Source organism: Photinus pyralis, unplaced genomic scaffold (assembly GCF_008802855.1).
Source record: "Photinus pyralis isolate 1611_PpyrPB1 unplaced genomic scaffold, Ppyr1.3 Ppyr1.4_LG3b, whole genome shotgun sequence".
NCBI lineage: Eukaryota > Metazoa > Arthropoda > Insecta > Coleoptera > Lampyridae > Photinus > Photinus pyralis.
In genome coordinates, this window is record NW_022170510.1 from 4,292,301 (window position 1) to 4,309,432 (window position 17,132).

Consider the following 17,132-nt stretch of genomic DNA (forward strand, 5'->3'; position numbering starts at 1 on the left):
AACGAGTCCTCTGTTATGTGCTTGCTTTATGCTGTGATTGTGAACTAGATGCCAGGGTAAGTTTAATGTTGTGTTCCGTAAGACAAATTGTAGTATTTTGGTGATTCGTGGATTTTTTCTCCGGTAAAATATAAGACCGCGCCCATAGAGTATTAGAAAACTCAAAATACGTCAATAATTGACGTATTGGCATTCTATTTATGCGCCTTTCACTCAACCCACTATAGGTAATACTTGTACACTCTAATTTGTGAATTTAATCATAAAGGTTTTGACGTTCGACGAACTGTCTTCAGAAACTGAACTTCCTAACTTTGAGGATATATGCTATGGGGTTTAGCAAAAGTTACGGAAGTTTGGTTTCACGTATACAGTAGTTAAAGATAGGCAGTATAAAGCGTTAGGTATGAGGAGATTTCGCGCATATGTGAAAAGATTGAAATCTGATTTTGGCATCAGAAGCATACTGAACACTTGACAGTTTCAAAACCGCACCATTTCAAAATGGCTGACCTAACTCCGAATTTTTGTTTAGAAACGTTCTATCGCTTTGAAAATTGGTACACATGTTCTAAAGGATATGAGAAAGGTCGCTATTGTTTTTCAGTTACGTAGGCTATATCGGGTCAAAAAGTTACAGCCCAAAAACGATCTCGAGGATCGTTCGGTATTCAGTTGTAACGCATTTTTTAATAGTTAATATCATACCAAATGTAATCGCGATACATAATGCGTAGGACGTTATAGAAAATAAATATGTTTACAGACCCTTTATGAGTTTTTTGCGCGATCGGTCATTTCTGACTATTTACCATGGGTGTTTCCATGACAGTAGGTAGAATTTACCAGTTGCTATGATTACGACGACGTCAAAATTACTTACCGATCTAAAAACAGAACAGCAAAAATACTTACCGACGCCTTTTTAAAAATCAACAGTCTTACATTACATTTAATCTTTAATTATTGTTAGGTACATTAAACGTACAATTTGTGCTGTTGTTTCCTATAGCAAGACGCTCATAAAGTCATAAAGGAAGTTCAAAGCTAGTAAACTACATCAGACACATGCACATTTTTATGAAATTATTAACTTCAATTTTGAGAAATAAACTGGTTACCTAGTGATATACACCATACCACTTCGATCATTTCGATTTATTCTGCTCGTTAATTTCTTAGTGCATATTTATATTGGTTGCATAAATTTAATTTCGATCGCGCAAAAAATGTTTATAAGCACGTCGAACGTTAAGGGTTACCGTTCTCAGACAATAATTGGAGTCGTCGCTTCGCTCCTCCTCCAAACAATTGTCTTCGAACGGTAAAAATCCCTTACCGTTCTCCATACTTAATATACTATTTCAGCCGTCTTAAATATACAATTTTGGGAATTGCACTGCAATACCTTCTATACTAGATCATTTCTCAAAAACTTGAGTGCCATTAATCATACTCTAAGAAAGGGATTTAACATCGCAAATAAAAAGGCAATTTGTTCTCCAGACCTTATTCATTTGGCCTAATAATCCGTTTACAATTTTTGCAATATTGAAAAAGAAGTATCTACCTACTCGTAATTTAAATATTTGTTGACAATTTCCACACAAACTAGTTTGTCTATGGAATAAAATACTATTATTATTATTATTTATTATTATCTATATATACGTATTGTGAGAATCTCTATCAGCACGCTTCTGGTACAATCGATCAGAGATTGACTTAACAATAATCATAAATCAACAATAAAAAAACGACAACCGTAGGTACGGGTAAAGAACAGCACTTTGAAGTTAAATGTGCACATGCTGTTCTATTCGAGTTGTGCTACAATACCAATGCAATGACGGGAGTTCTTCGCTTTGGCAATTATAACTGGCGGATGCTTTTTTTGCTTTTAAACAAATAATGATACAAACTTACGCCACTGGTAAAAATTATATACGTTAACTTTATGTTTTTATTCAATGCTTTAATGCAGTAATACCTAATTGGCAGTTTTTCCCACCGGAATTTAATAGTTATTTATATAACAAGAGCGCGAAGTTCAATTTCGCGCATTGAGACTGAAGCTATTTTGACGAGGCGAAGCCGAGTTAAAATATCAGTCAAATGCGCGAAATAACTTCGCGCTAGCGTTATATACAATATTTTTTCTACAACTGAACCGATTGTTAATTAAATTGATGTTTAAGTTCAACTTTGTCCCGTGCGCGAAATACTTTTTTTCACTGTTGACGATTTCGCGCACGTTGTCAAGAGCAACCTTACTTATTAATTAACCGATTAAAAATCTAGTACTTCGCGTTTCGAAATCCGTCAGAAAATGACAGGTTTTTTTGACAGTTGTAGAAAAAATCTATTTACCTTTCAAGTCACAATTCTGTACACATACATATTTTCCTATTAAAAAATACAATTTGAGTGTTTATTATTATATTAATGACTTCAAACAGTAGATCCGAAAACTCCCGGAACATATTGTTATAAAAAAAAATCAGGAAAAAATGGGAAAATGTCGTTTTTCGCATTGGCCCTCCAATATCTTGTCAACTATTACTCTGAGAGGAAAAATTAATAGAAATCAATTTGTTTAGAATCATTTATTCTCTATAAGATAGATTTTGTCCGGAATGTTCATTTCCAACATGATATTTATTTTATCGAAAAATCTATGTTAAAAATAGTACCTAATCCCGACAATTAACAATTTGTTATTACTAAGTAAAATTCATCCAATATTTTTGAACAAAACAATATGACAAACCCGATCGCCGTAGGTATCATAGTTATTGGTCAATTAAATAACAAATTTAAAAAAACGATGCCTTGTCTTTCATTAACTGGGTTTTCCAACAATTATTGCCCCGATGATTTTTGGAAATATCGACGAGTTGTAGAATTTTTGTTCAAAATCGGAAGAATTTTCTTAGTTAGCAAATAGAATAATTTCCGAAATATAACAATAAGCAATGCAACTCTATAATAGGCGAATGGAAAGCTCTGGGAAAGACGTACATTAAAAAAACACGTCCAAATCCGATTAATAGTTTACCAGAATTCAAATTTTGACTTGGGAGCTTGTGTTCTAGACAACCAAAAATGATTTTGCAAATCGGGTCGCACCGATCGATTCTTTACAGCGTGAACTGTTTTAGCGATGGTCGCAAGATTACCGACCGCGATACGATACCGATACGATATTTAGTGTTTATTTTCCGCGCCCTTTAAATGAAAACTTCGCGAATTTTTACTTTCTTCGTTAATTTCCCGTAGGGAATTTCCTGAACGAAAGTTGACCTACCCGACTATTTTAAAATTCCAGGCTCTTATTAACAAAATAAGCTCGACTGCAACTCAAAACGTAATAGCTCACAAGACTTTTCGGCGCATGAATTAACAATCTTTCCTACACCTATACAGAAAATGGACAGTTTTCTTATCGAGACAGGATGTAAACCTGAGATCCTTTAGCGCCAAACTAGAGTCTCATAATTTTATCGTGCCATTAAAATACAAAAGAAAAAATTCCATGACACTTCCTGTGTTCTTTACAAAAATAAAATTAATTTGTGAAGTATAAAATTTAGAATAAGAAATTTCGAAAAGTCCACTGTCTAACCCTTGGCCACCTCAATGGAATTAAATTCCAACCCCTTTTAAAATTTCAAAAAAATGAATATGAACATAAAATTTTTTACATAGTGATGAAATTATCGGACTTTTTTAAACGAAAAATCGTATGGAAAGTGGTACTTTTTTTCACGATTTTTACTATGCGTTTCCATGGAGTTTAGTCCTGTCTATGAACAATAGCATCCACTTTTGAGTGGCAGTAAATCGCGAAGTCAATCAAATTATTCAATTGTGGGTTATTATGGATCACTATGCAAAAAAATTCGTGTACAATACGTGTTGAAAGTGTCTTTTTTTCCATAAATTTGCTTGATTAACTCGGGCTTCTCCCTCATTATTCAAACTGCAAATTCATGAAAAAAAGTATCACTTTCAAAACTAGTTGTACAAATAACTATTACATACCTACCTCTTATATAAGAGGGTTAATGCAACAATTGTCGATGGAACTTGCAGCACAACAAATTCCAGTCGACCTAAAGAAAGCACACTCTAAATACATGAAATGCAAATGGCGTTACTTACGACAAGAAAGGAAGAAAGGAAATGTAAATCTTCACTAGGAGTATAGGTAAATTCCGTCCACTAATTTCTTCGGAATCTCCAAATTATGGATCCAATAGCAAGAGATCAGTATATACAGAAGATGACAATTAGAATTCCATGCGTTCAACCTTACGCTTTCGGTTATTAAGGAAAGACAGATAAAAGTGGACACCTGCCACTCAAGGCAAAAAATGCGCCATCAAAATTGAGCCAAAAAATTAGGTTATTAAACTCCAATAGATGGAACCATTTATCAAATCGTTGAAAAAATTACGGTGATCTTTCAACACGTAATAAACCGTAAACAATAATAATGCTTTGTACTGGAGAAAATAAATCGTTACATTGAGTACTTTGTAACTTTCATTTCAGTAAATCTTAAATAAAGAACAATTTATGGTAATGCAACGATTTCCTGCGAAAGACCGAATGCAGAAGCTCTTATTGAATTTCGAGTAAAGTGCAATGCGAGATTGATGATGTATCGTCAAAAGGGATCAATAAATAAGATTCGGGATGGTTTTTAAATTCATTTTCATTTTTCATTTTATTCTTGTACGGTATATTATCAACGTTGATGGTGTGTAAATAATTATTTGGGCAAAACAAAATAGAACGGCACTAAACCATCCATAGGAAAACAAAATTATGCGTAGAATGATGAATGCAATGCAAATTTAATCATATTTTGTCAATGTAATTAGTTAGATAATGCCTAATTACGCTAACAAAACAGTATTTCAATAACCTTTCTGGTACACTCCTGTAAACCATTTGGGTCATTGAGGAAACCATGATGTTTTTATACAACAGTCAAGTTTAAGGGTGTAATCCAGTACTACAACATTTATGCGAAAATACTGCGATTTCTATTTCGTCTCAATTCTGTAAAACATGAGATGAAAGACGGGGCTAATTTTTTTCGTGTAAATTATACATTTAAAAAGTATGCTACAGAACAAAATTTTAATATTTAAGAAAAATCAATTTTTTAGAGCACTGCCAATAAAAAATGAACGTTTATAGGTAAAATGGCGTCAACACAAATTATTTTAAAAATCTCCCTGTAGCATACTCAGAAAAAACATTAGCAAACCATAGAGCCATCGACCAACCTTTCAAATAAATTACAAAAAATTTTAGACGAAATATATTAATTCGAAATTTTTTACGAAAACTTGTAGCGTTTAGTGAAGTCATTCACCATTTATAAATGTACAGTAGGCAACACATCATACGGCAGGCCTGACTTCATTAGCGGCATTGTTGCGTTTATCGGGACTAATTTAGAAATAGAAACCGGATTCATTAGAACGTATTATAATTCCATAATATACTGGGTAATAGAATTCACACGGAAAATGTGATTTATTTTTGGGTGAATTAAAACTTTACGTCTTTTCTGACGTTTTTTGTAACACCCCTAATATTTTAGTGTGATACAAATTTGAGATTATTCCCATGTAGCATCTTTCGGAAAAAGATATAGTTTGCGAAAAAAGCGTTATAGTTCTCATTTATTTTTCTTTGTTCCCGAATTAGACGAAATTTTGAAACACCCCTAAAATTTTAGTTTGATACAAATTTGAGATTATTTCCCTGTAGCATCCTTCGGAAAGAGACATAGTTTGCGAAAAAAGCGTTAGTTCTCATTTATTTTTCGTTGTTCCCGAATTAGACATAATTAGATATAATATATAATATATGAACTTAGTATCTATGTCTTCGCAAACAAGAATGATCACACCTTAAAATCGGATATACACAACCACAACACCAGGACAAAAGACAACCTGTATCTCCCGAAAGCAACATTAAAAGTATCGCAACACTCTCCTGCGTTCCTGGGTCCACAAATATATAATACTCTACCGCAATATATAAAGAGTTCTTGTAACCTGCAGCAATTTAAATGTCAACTTAAAAGTTACTTAAATGAAAATTGTTTTTACTCCATCGCCGAATATTTCAAATTTCGTAATGAAAAGTAGTATGTTGAATTGTCTATTTTATGTATCTATTGTTTGTCATAGTTTATTGTCTCATTAATTGTTTGTCATATACCTATACTTGACGGTTCCTATACAATATCGATAATTGTCAAAAGGAATTATAAATAAATCTAAATCTAAAATACAAATTTGAGATTATTTCCCTGTAGCATCCTTCGGAAAGAGACATAGTTTGCGAAAAAAGCGTTAGTTCTCATTTATTTTGTGTTGTTCCCGAATAGACGAAATTTTGAAAAACCCCCCTACTAATAAATGTTTGGGATTTGGATATGCATTTTTTAAATATATCTAATTGTAGGTACTTATTCGCTTACATGCGTTATTTTCCAGATAGAGTCAATATAGTTCATGATCATGAAGTAACTATACTGGGTTTAAAAAAATATATACCTACGTCTTATGAATAACTGGGAAAAGTGAAATTATTGAGGATTAGCCGCTGTGACAATAATTTGCGTTTTCTAATCGATGTTTAATTATATATGCATATTCGTCACAATGGCTAATGACCTAGGTAAATTAGCGTAATTACTTGTTTACTTTATACAATGGTTGATGGGCAGGTAAATTCTTCAATCTTTGTTTATTCGTTTCCATTTCATTACAAGTAAGTATTATGCAACCCATCATACGTCAATCAGAAATAAAATTTAAGTGGAATACACCCTTAAGTGTCAGGAGTACTTTTTCATTCTAGACATAAAACGTTTCAGTTATATGCTATTGGTCTTGTTAGAATGATAGCGCAATTAAATTATATGGCATAAGTAATTTGTGAATATGCACACAATATGGTCTTTAAATTGAAAAAAAACTAGATAGCGTACCATAGACTGCTGCAAACACCAAAATTATAATTCTAAATTAAACCGTAATGTAATTAAGTATCAAAAAACTTAAATGCCAACGAAATTAAGGTCGGCTGTCGGAATTAAAAGCACTGTATGGGCATTTATCTTGGGATTGACAGGAACAGTCTTCAGCAACTGTTAGCAACTTATGTCTTTTATCTCACACTTTCAGGAAATTGCTCTCCCATCCGAGTTAGTTATAAACCCATGCTACCGTATGTCTTTTTCTTATCGTCGAAACACACAAAAAGTATTTAAAATAACAAGAGAACTATATTTTGGCGCAAAATACTTGTTTACAATTACGGCCTCCTGAGGATCAATACCCGGGTGTGTCGGTTCCCAAACAAAAGTATTTCAGTAATAAGTTCATAGATCACCCTTGAAATCAATGAAAGACAGAAGGACCCTTCCAATCAGTTTTATTGTTACACGTACAAAATTAATTCTCGGTTCAGAATCTCACATGAGGTAAATGAGTTACAGTTGTTTAATTCCTTCGAGTGCCTTCAGTCATTCAATAAAGGATTTAGGTAGTAGCTTTCGCGGTTAATGAAGGTAAATGACCAAAGCTAGACAAAATTTGTTACTGAATCTTTTCCGGTAATTCGTTTCATCTGGTATTGACGAACTTTAGTAATTGGTTGTCTTAATTTAAACATTTCTCAAATAAGAGATAATGACAGAAATGGAATTAATCCAAAATGATCGCGCATCGGAAGACTGCGGATAATCTGAAATACAAATTTCCTCCTTGCAAAAGCAAACTTCTCTATATTGAGCGCTTTCCATTGGAGGAAACAGCGTCACACAGTTGATAAAAGAGCTAATTGATAGCGTTTCGCTGTATATCATTCACCTTTAATATGTATATTTTTGAATAAATCAGAGCAGGTGATACGTTTCTCATAATGCATAAGGTATACCCGCATTAAACCTTCTCCATTTTTCTTTGTTTTGCATGAAACTGGAGACCCCTAGAAAATTATTCTCCTTGCGTCGTCGTGGTGCACCCTTTTTTTACTTTATTAACAATACCAAAATTGGGAAAGTTTGCAGTTCAAGTAGAAATGAGAAGATAATTAGTTTTAATACTCGGTTAAATCTTCCATTTGAGTGGAAATAAATAATTTTTAGTTTCACTTTGGGATCAATACGAATAATACGTCCCGGGTTCACGTACCCCGCGCGTTTTCACTTTGTAATATCTTTTACATTAACATATGCGCCAGCTATACCGTGCGAGTGAAAAAAAACTGCTATTGTTGTCGCCTAAAGCTTATCAATTTCCTTTAGATATCACCTTAATTTTTAAAAAGAATCGTAAACAAAAGTTTACGGTATTTGTGTTTTTAGTCACTGAGGCATATATGCTTCAGGATTATCCTTACGGGTCGCCAGGTCGCCATCGATCAAATTTGGAAATGCTTTTTAGATTACAAAGCCTCTCAATTGTGCATGGAGTAGTAGCACAATATAGCCACAGGTTCTAATACCTATGTAATAACATGCTCATTGCGTGTATTACGCTATAATTGTTATATGTAGGTATATTAACATTACACTATACACGCTGTTGTGGGTCCTAAGTTAATTTCAGTCTTTGTATGACAAATAATCGTTTCATTGTCCCTCATGAAGATCAGATCTCTTCGAAAATTTTAGATGATAGCGAATTGTATTGGTGAATCTCAAAAAATTGCTAAGTATCCGCTGTCATTTTCAATACATCAATTGTTGTAGAAAATATAAACGATTGCTGGAGTTCTATTTGTCCGATCTACATGGTTTTTGGCAATTTATAATCTGCTAATAAAACGGATTATTCGTACGGATAGTTCTTTTTTTCATCTTTTGTAGAAAAGTGCAAAATTGGGAAAAATATTCGTGTGGCGCCATTAATTTTTCAGTGATCTAAATCGAAGTTAGGCAACTTAGATTGCACCTCTTACCTTCCGGTGAAATTGAAAATCGCCTTTGTACCTCTGCTAATTAAGTAAGTGCTAATTAGATGATTAAATTAAAGTATCCATTATTCAACAAATAAAGGGGAAATTCCTTTAAATATAGGCGCGTACCTTTTTACCATCTTGTCTAATTGTGGATTATACTTTGATTGCGGGTACCTATAAATTTGTATATGTTACGCTGTTTTTTAAGCATGCTAAGTACATACATATATAGTCCATGCTAAATAGCTCTAAAATAATTTATTTTCAAAAAAAATTAGTTACCGGGCGAAACCGGGTTTTTCAGGCAGGTGAAATGAATAGAAATTGGGAAAAAATAATTAAAACAGCTGAATTTTTAAGCGGGTTAAATCCCGGGGATTGAAAGGGGTAGAAAGTGGTGTCTTGAAAATTGTGGCAAAACTATTAATTTTAGACGAAAATGTTCAATGTAAAAGTTATAGAGATTAAAAAAATGAGCAACTGCACTATTTTCACATAACCTCCAATTTTCCTCAAAAACCGGAAAAACTGTTTTTTTCGTTTTTATTTTTATTTTTGCGAAAAATGTCGTAGGGGTTTGAAATTTGGAGGAAACAGCTTGTTTTATGATAAAAAAGAAGATAATTTTTTCGACCCGTAAGTTGAACCGTTTCCAAGATCTCACGATTTCTGAAAAAATCACTTCTTTTTCAAGGGGATGGAAAATCTATTTTTTTTTCATCGTACAGAGGTGCGCGAGGTAGCAAAATTTTCGTCACGACTTACATTTTAAAGTAAAACCATAACCTCTGAAAACACAATACTACCATTGACATGACCAATTGTGTAACATATTTCAAATTTGAACGAAATATCTCAAAAACTGAAGGAGAAAAGAGAAAACACTTAAAACATTTTGAAATTTTAACACCCTGTAGATCGCGGGAACGAAGCGTTTGTGGACCTATGTTTATATGAACTTTTAGTCATAAAATAAGCCAAGAAAAATCCTCTTCCGTATTTCTATCATATTTAGGAACATCCTGTATAAAATCTATCTAATAAGCCTAAGCTCATATTTCTATGATTTTGGGTATTTATTGCCGCGATTATTTTAGAACGAATTTTTTTTTTTCGATTTTTGCAGTTTGATTAATGAGGGCGCCCGAGTTAATCAGGCAAATTCATGAAAAAAAAGACACTTTCAACACGTGTTGTACAGGAAATTTTTTTACATAGTGATCCTTAATAACTCATCCTGAGAGCTGGTCTTATAGGTATCGTTAAAGGAATTGACATGGATCAACTAACCACAAAGAAAATGATATGTTTTACATCAAACGTAATAAAAACAATGTTAAAGGACACATTCTCAATTAACGAATAAAAACCATACTATAAAAAATAACTACACTCAGAAAAAGGGGTATTACATTCAAATTCTTATACGTGCCTTCACGTTATCTAGTCACTCCCCAAATAGACGAAATAAATAAAAACGATGTGCAACAAATGACAATCTACACGCACGAAGATCTGAGGAAATACATTCGTAGAGTTATAATTCGTAAATGGCAAGATAACTGGGACGAAAATACAACCCAATTGCGACAATGTATAAAAAAAGTGAATACCCTACCAGTAGCTCCTCTCGCCAGAAAGAATGAAGTGATATTGGCAAGGTTAGCAATAGGTCACACAAGGGTGACACATTCGTATCTGCTCTTAGGAAGAGATGCTCCCAAATGTCCACAATGTAAAGAAAAAGTACTTACCGTAAAGCACGTAGTAGAAGAATGTGAGAAATTAAATGAGTATAGAGTAAAACACAAAATTGAGGGAGAACTTGCTATGATGCTAAAAGAAAATAACTTTGGAAAGTTAATACAGTTCCTAAAAGACATTAATATAACGAAAGAAATCTAAAGAAATGATTGGTAAATAATGGATGACACTGCTGCAAAATAATAATTATCTGCTCTGACAAAACTTAATCGCGGCGCTCAATGGTCACAGTTATCGAAAGCGCACACGTTTAAGGTTATATATTTAAAAAAAAAAATAACTCATAACTGAATAATATCATTGACATTCGCGATTTACTGTCACTCAAATATCACTATGCAAAAAAGAAATTACATTAAAATTACATCCTATAAAAGTATAAACTACCCAAAATTGTGCGTATGAGCAGAATACATTTACCAGCAATTGCCAAATTTTGATGGAAATTTGCATTGAGGGTTCATACCTTTCATTAGTATTTCTAAAATTGTCGGGTTTTTATTATCAGAAATTGATTGGGAACGACATACAACATACGAAGAATCACATACTATTTTCAAGAAACCCGACTTTTAATCCGGCTCATATTAAATTGAGCTCGTAGAAATCGATTGGCCAAGGTTTGACATCTTTTTTCGTTCTCGAGTTACATGAGGAACATACAGACGGACGGACAAAACCCTCACATAAGGAGAATGTTTTCTTCCGCAAAATTCCCCTAAAAATAAATCAAATAAAAACACATTAAAAATACGAAACTTTTGAAACCGCGTAAAGTATCATTGTGCTCTAGAATATTTGTTTTGAATAAAAAACATTGCTTTAGTTCAATATTTGGAGAACATGGCTTTCAAAAAATTTTGTTATGTTTATGTTTGTTGTAATTTATAGGTACATTAGAAATTGAATTCAAAATTTTATAGCAAACTTGAAGGACTTTAACTAGAAGAATAGGAACGGTAAATGGATTGCAATACCAAACCTTTAACAATTTACCTGTAATAAAACCAAGAAATCGAAATCTTCTTATACTTTGTCTTACGTCCTATCTTCGCGAATAATAATTGTCTGGTGTCGTTTCATTAAATTTTCAATACTGAAGTAAACTCAAACTAGACATATATGTATACAATACAGAACCTAACTCAGAGAGAGGTTGTACGTTTCAAACCCATCCCATATCTTACTCATTAATCCAGACTTTAAAATAGGTGCCTCAAAGGCTTCAAATAAAACAAGGTTTTAGTTGAAAACAACCAATTTTGTATGATATTCTACAATTTTATAGAGCGCCGGAGAGCGGCAAATATAATATAACATCATTTTTTAGCGAATGTCACTTTGTTTTTAAATTAGTTTATCGCCAACGAACTGAATTGTGTACGATTTTTTATTGCCTGACATCTTTTCACAAAAATAATACACCGCAGCACAGTCCACATATACAGTTTTGTTGCCGTCGACAGAAGTGGAACGAGTTGGATCAATATTATGAATATTTATGTGAAATGTTGGAAGGCTACATTAATTTGTCTCTTGTTTATGACAACGAAAAATTCAAAATAATGAAGATAAAATCAATCAAGCGCAATTCAAAATAATAATTTCCTCCCCTTTACGAACCTCTCAACTTTGTGTTTACTCAAACTGGTGGAGACTTCGTAATTTAAAGGTCCGGTAATTATTCTAATAAAACATAATTGCCTATAATTTTTCTCTTCGTTGACTTTCAAATGTTTGATTTGCGACGAGCTCTTTACGTAAGCAACTCGGAGAGGAAGTGGGAAATGTCGTGACACTAACGAGCAAAGAAAACCGCATTTGCATACGTGAGTAAAGGAAACATTCTGGTAATTGGTAATTTAATTTTCCGCGCTTCTACCAATTTGCGTCTAATGGTTCAAGAAATCTGAACTTCGGGTAAGACATTCTCAAGAACGTAGGTAGGAAAGTTCGTAACATTATTAGCTAATAATAATAAGAGAATAACATATTTATTAGACGTACACAATGTTATTTAACTTTAATAGAGTTGCTGTTGATTTTTGTGTACGGAAGAGTGTCTGTTTAAGAAGGAGAGATGATGTAAATTTAATTATTAAACTTTGTTTACATATTAGGTACTTTGTAGATTACCGGAGGCCAAGCTGGAAGGAAATGCACTCTTACCATCTGAATTTAACGTGTTCTTTGGTTTTTTGTAAAAATTAACAGCTATAGCGCGTTTGCACCTCCAGATGCAGTATTGAGCTTATGGACATACACATACAGTAAATGCTTGTCAAAGTTATTAACAAACGTGACAGCACAAGATTATTTTATTTTATGTCTTACTAACATTTTATATCTGTGATACGCGGGCATAAAGTACCACTTTATGCCCTAGGGCATTAAGTATCACCATAGTAACTCATTTATACTAAATGACAAAACAAACAAATATTTGCAGGTCATTGAAAATAGAAACGTCAATTATTAATTGTCAAAATCTACTAAATCACAAGATTGACCTTATTTCGTATAGTTTCTGGAACTACTTCCTCATTCACGATGAATTGAATTATTTAAAATTACGTTTGACGTTTGGATGGTTTCAATCATAACAAATTTGAACCACGCATACTCGATCAAACATAATGAATTATTTTGTAAACGAATTTTGACGAAGAAAACTATTTGTAAAACATAAAATTGTGTATGTACCACGGGCATAAACTGATGTTTATACTCTCGGGCGACTAAAAAGCTCTCGGGCCATAGGCCTTCAAGCTTTTTAACTCGCCCTCGAGAATATAAACATCACTATTATGCCCTTAATACATAAATAACTATTATAGCATATGTTAAATTGACATTTTAATAGGTTTGAATGAGTAGGCTAAGCCGTTCTTTAACCGCAAGGATAGATAAAGTGATCACTTTAACCGTAAGGGTAGATAAAGTAAAACAAATGATTGTGCATTTTAGTGACATCTGTCATTCTTATTGCAAATGCACGATATAAAATTTTGTATTATACACGACGATAAAGGGAAACTAACCGCCTCGTGAATTAACATCTTTCACTCAATAGTTAAAATATCTCTTTATCGTCTTGTATAATAAATAACTATTAATCCTTCAATTGAATCATATGTCAGTTTGCCAGCATTGCGGTGAGGAACAAAAATAGCGTTATCAAAGAATGACGTAAATTAGTAAGAGAGGCATTTAGTCCATAAGACCCCATACTGCATCTGGAGGTGCGAACGCAGTATAGTATAAATATTCACCTCGAAAAAATTCATTTTTAGTTTTTCCAATATTTTCAATATACTATCCGGATCACATTCATTACACAGCTTACTGTAAAATGCATTTCTTTCATCAAGGTTTCAAGACAGTCAATGTCGCATACTATGTACGAGTTTTCTTGACTGTACCGCGATTCTTCCTCCTTCTGTTTACCAGCATCTGAATCTTCATGTACATCATCATCCACCAAGACACAGCTTTCATCATCCTCCAAGACATATGGAGAAGAGTCTTCAGTAACAGCTAAAGCATGCTGATGCTTGATTTGAGAATTTTGGGACTACTGCTACTACTGCTTCATTTATCTCAAATGTTTGATTTGTATTTATCACATCCTCACATTCTCCTGGTGTGGATAGCTTGGATTTTTTTTTCGTAAAGTCAACTCTTCGTTTACAGAAATTGAATTTTCTTTGTTGTCACTCATTTGCTTTGATTGTAATTCAGGAAACAGGGAGAGTTTCATGAAATGAGAAAGACAATATGCTACCTTAGAGCAGCATTTTGAGCAAAGACAATCGTTCTCATCAAACTTGTTGAAAAGAATCCCAGCATACTCTTCAAAAATCTCGCGAATGTAGGTAGCAAAGATATTGTGCTTGCGATCAGCCTCTCAAATCTTTTTGAACAGTATTTGGGTGTGCCAGCGAGTTTGCGAAAACAACAATGAGTCGGAGTAGCAATTTTTCTAAAAAAAAATGTAGTGAACCATCTAGAAATGATTTCTTTATTTTAGAATGACGAGTTCGAAAACTAACTGGCAACAATGCAATTACCACCACCTCCATTTCTGGCTAATTCAGCCAGAAAAGTCTAAAATTCTGAAAAGTCCAAACTGGCCGCAAGTCCATTTTTTCATAGAGCATTGGGATCTGATCATTTTTGATAAAAATTTCAGCCTGTTGCCAGCTCGGAGTACGACAAAACCTGGCAAAGATTTTACCAAATCATGATCTCCATGATCGTTCCCCAATCCTCTTAAATTCACAATAAAAATTAAATCTGTCAGTAAACCCCCCATTTCTAAGACTCAAATCTCACTACTAGATCCAACTTTCTTCTATAAATCAGTCTTTATGCAAAAACGTACCACCACTGACCATGTTGTCCCCTTCATATCCTTTCATCTCTCAACACACAAGTTATCCTCTTTCAGACTCTTCTTCAACAGACAACAAACCTCCTCCCAGCACCCTCAAGCTTGTAACTCCAGATTGCAAGCATCACCTGTCCGTTTTCTTTTCCTCCCACCTAAACCTCAATTCGTCTTTCGCCTACACTCAAGATCTTGTTAACTCTTTCATTAGTTCAGGCGTTTACAAACTCACATGCAAAGATTATCCTTCCATGTGCGTAGGTCCAACGGGATTGGTTAAAGAAAAGTCACTAACCAATAAAAATTAGGAATCCACCATGGTCAAATATTCCACCATTCTTATATTTCTTATATTTTTGTGCTAGATTTTCATTCGCAATTGAGCGAAAGTGAAAGCGGACATAAAGTTGAAATCTAACTAAAACTATCAATAATTTCAACAATGGACTTGGTCTCATGGTAGGAGACGTTTTTCAATTAAATTTTGGGGGTATGAGCTCACTGAAAAGTTTTCTCAAAAAAAAAAGTAACCGATTTCATTAAAAGTAGTTGCGTACGCCAAATGCATTTTAAGAATGCAAATTTACCAAAACAAGATAACAACTCTCCTAATTACCGACCTGTACCTAGAAGTTAAGAATTTCCACTGTTTCCATGGACGTGAAGAATTATAATTCAAGCTTCTATTTATTATTACCTATTTCGTCGTGTTAATAGTGAATAAACAAAATTGTTAGGATGTTACCTCTATTGTTCAAATTGGAGAAATTAGGAGCGAGACCATTTCAAATCAGACTTATTGTACAGATCAGATTTTAACAAAAGTATACGTGTTGGTAAACGAACGTGTAATATTTAATTATAGTTAATTATTTCTCTTTTTTTCTCAGTATATATTTATATGACCGTTTAGTGTTGGTGTTTTCCTCGAAAGTGGAAAAGCATTAATGTTGTAGCTAATTGTCAGTGTATAAAAGGAAAAACCCTGGGAAAAACTCTACAGTAAGCAAAACCACTACTAGTATAGACGTATAGTCTGTCTAAAATTGACGCGAAGTAATAAATTTACTTGTTAGACAGAGACAGAGAAGCACTTCCATACAAAAATACTATTTCTATTTCACCAATTTATTATTTATTACTTCGCGTCAATTTTAGACAGACTATAGTCACTTGCGACCGACGAAACGGCATTTTCGCCACACAGAATCACTAATGATAACTCGGGAATGAAGTGACTACTCCAAAAAATCTTTTATCGTTCTGGTCACAGGGCTGTGCTACACCGTATAAGAAGGAAACCACAACGAAAAAGATTAAACTGGAGGACTAGTAGTGTACAGACGGACAAACGGACAAAGTGCGGACAATAGCGTTGATTTTCCTTTTGGAAAATGCGCTAAAAAGGGTAAAAACTTCAAAGGTATACTGAAACAAAGTTCGCATTTAACTTTAACAAGTTAAAAAGTAATGACACCGTTTCCAATGAAAATGGTTTCAATTTAAAATTTTATCTGCGCCTGTAGGATAACTCTCACTTATCCCGGTCATTTTAAGTGGGATAAGAACTTAATTACCACACTCAGTGGGATAAGAACTTCATTACCACACTCAGTGGGATAAGAACTTCATTACCACACTCAGTGGGATAAGCCCTTGCCAAAACAATGTATGATCAAAAATCAACTAAACAGAAGCAAAATTTTTGACGTACAAATTTTCTTTAGGATTTTCTTGTTTCTCTGGCGTCGAAAACTATGCTACTTCGATTGAAATTTAAAAAAATGCATCAAATTTATTTTTCGTTTTTAGCAGTAGAAGAACAGTCGCAGATAAAAAGTTGTATTTAATACTTGGGCTAACCGCCATTAACATACTCATGCTCTTACAATAGCTCGGGCTAACGCCCTCGTATGCGCAATTGTCGCATTCGTAAGTTAATGAGGCCGTTATCCCACTGATTAAATAAATAACTATT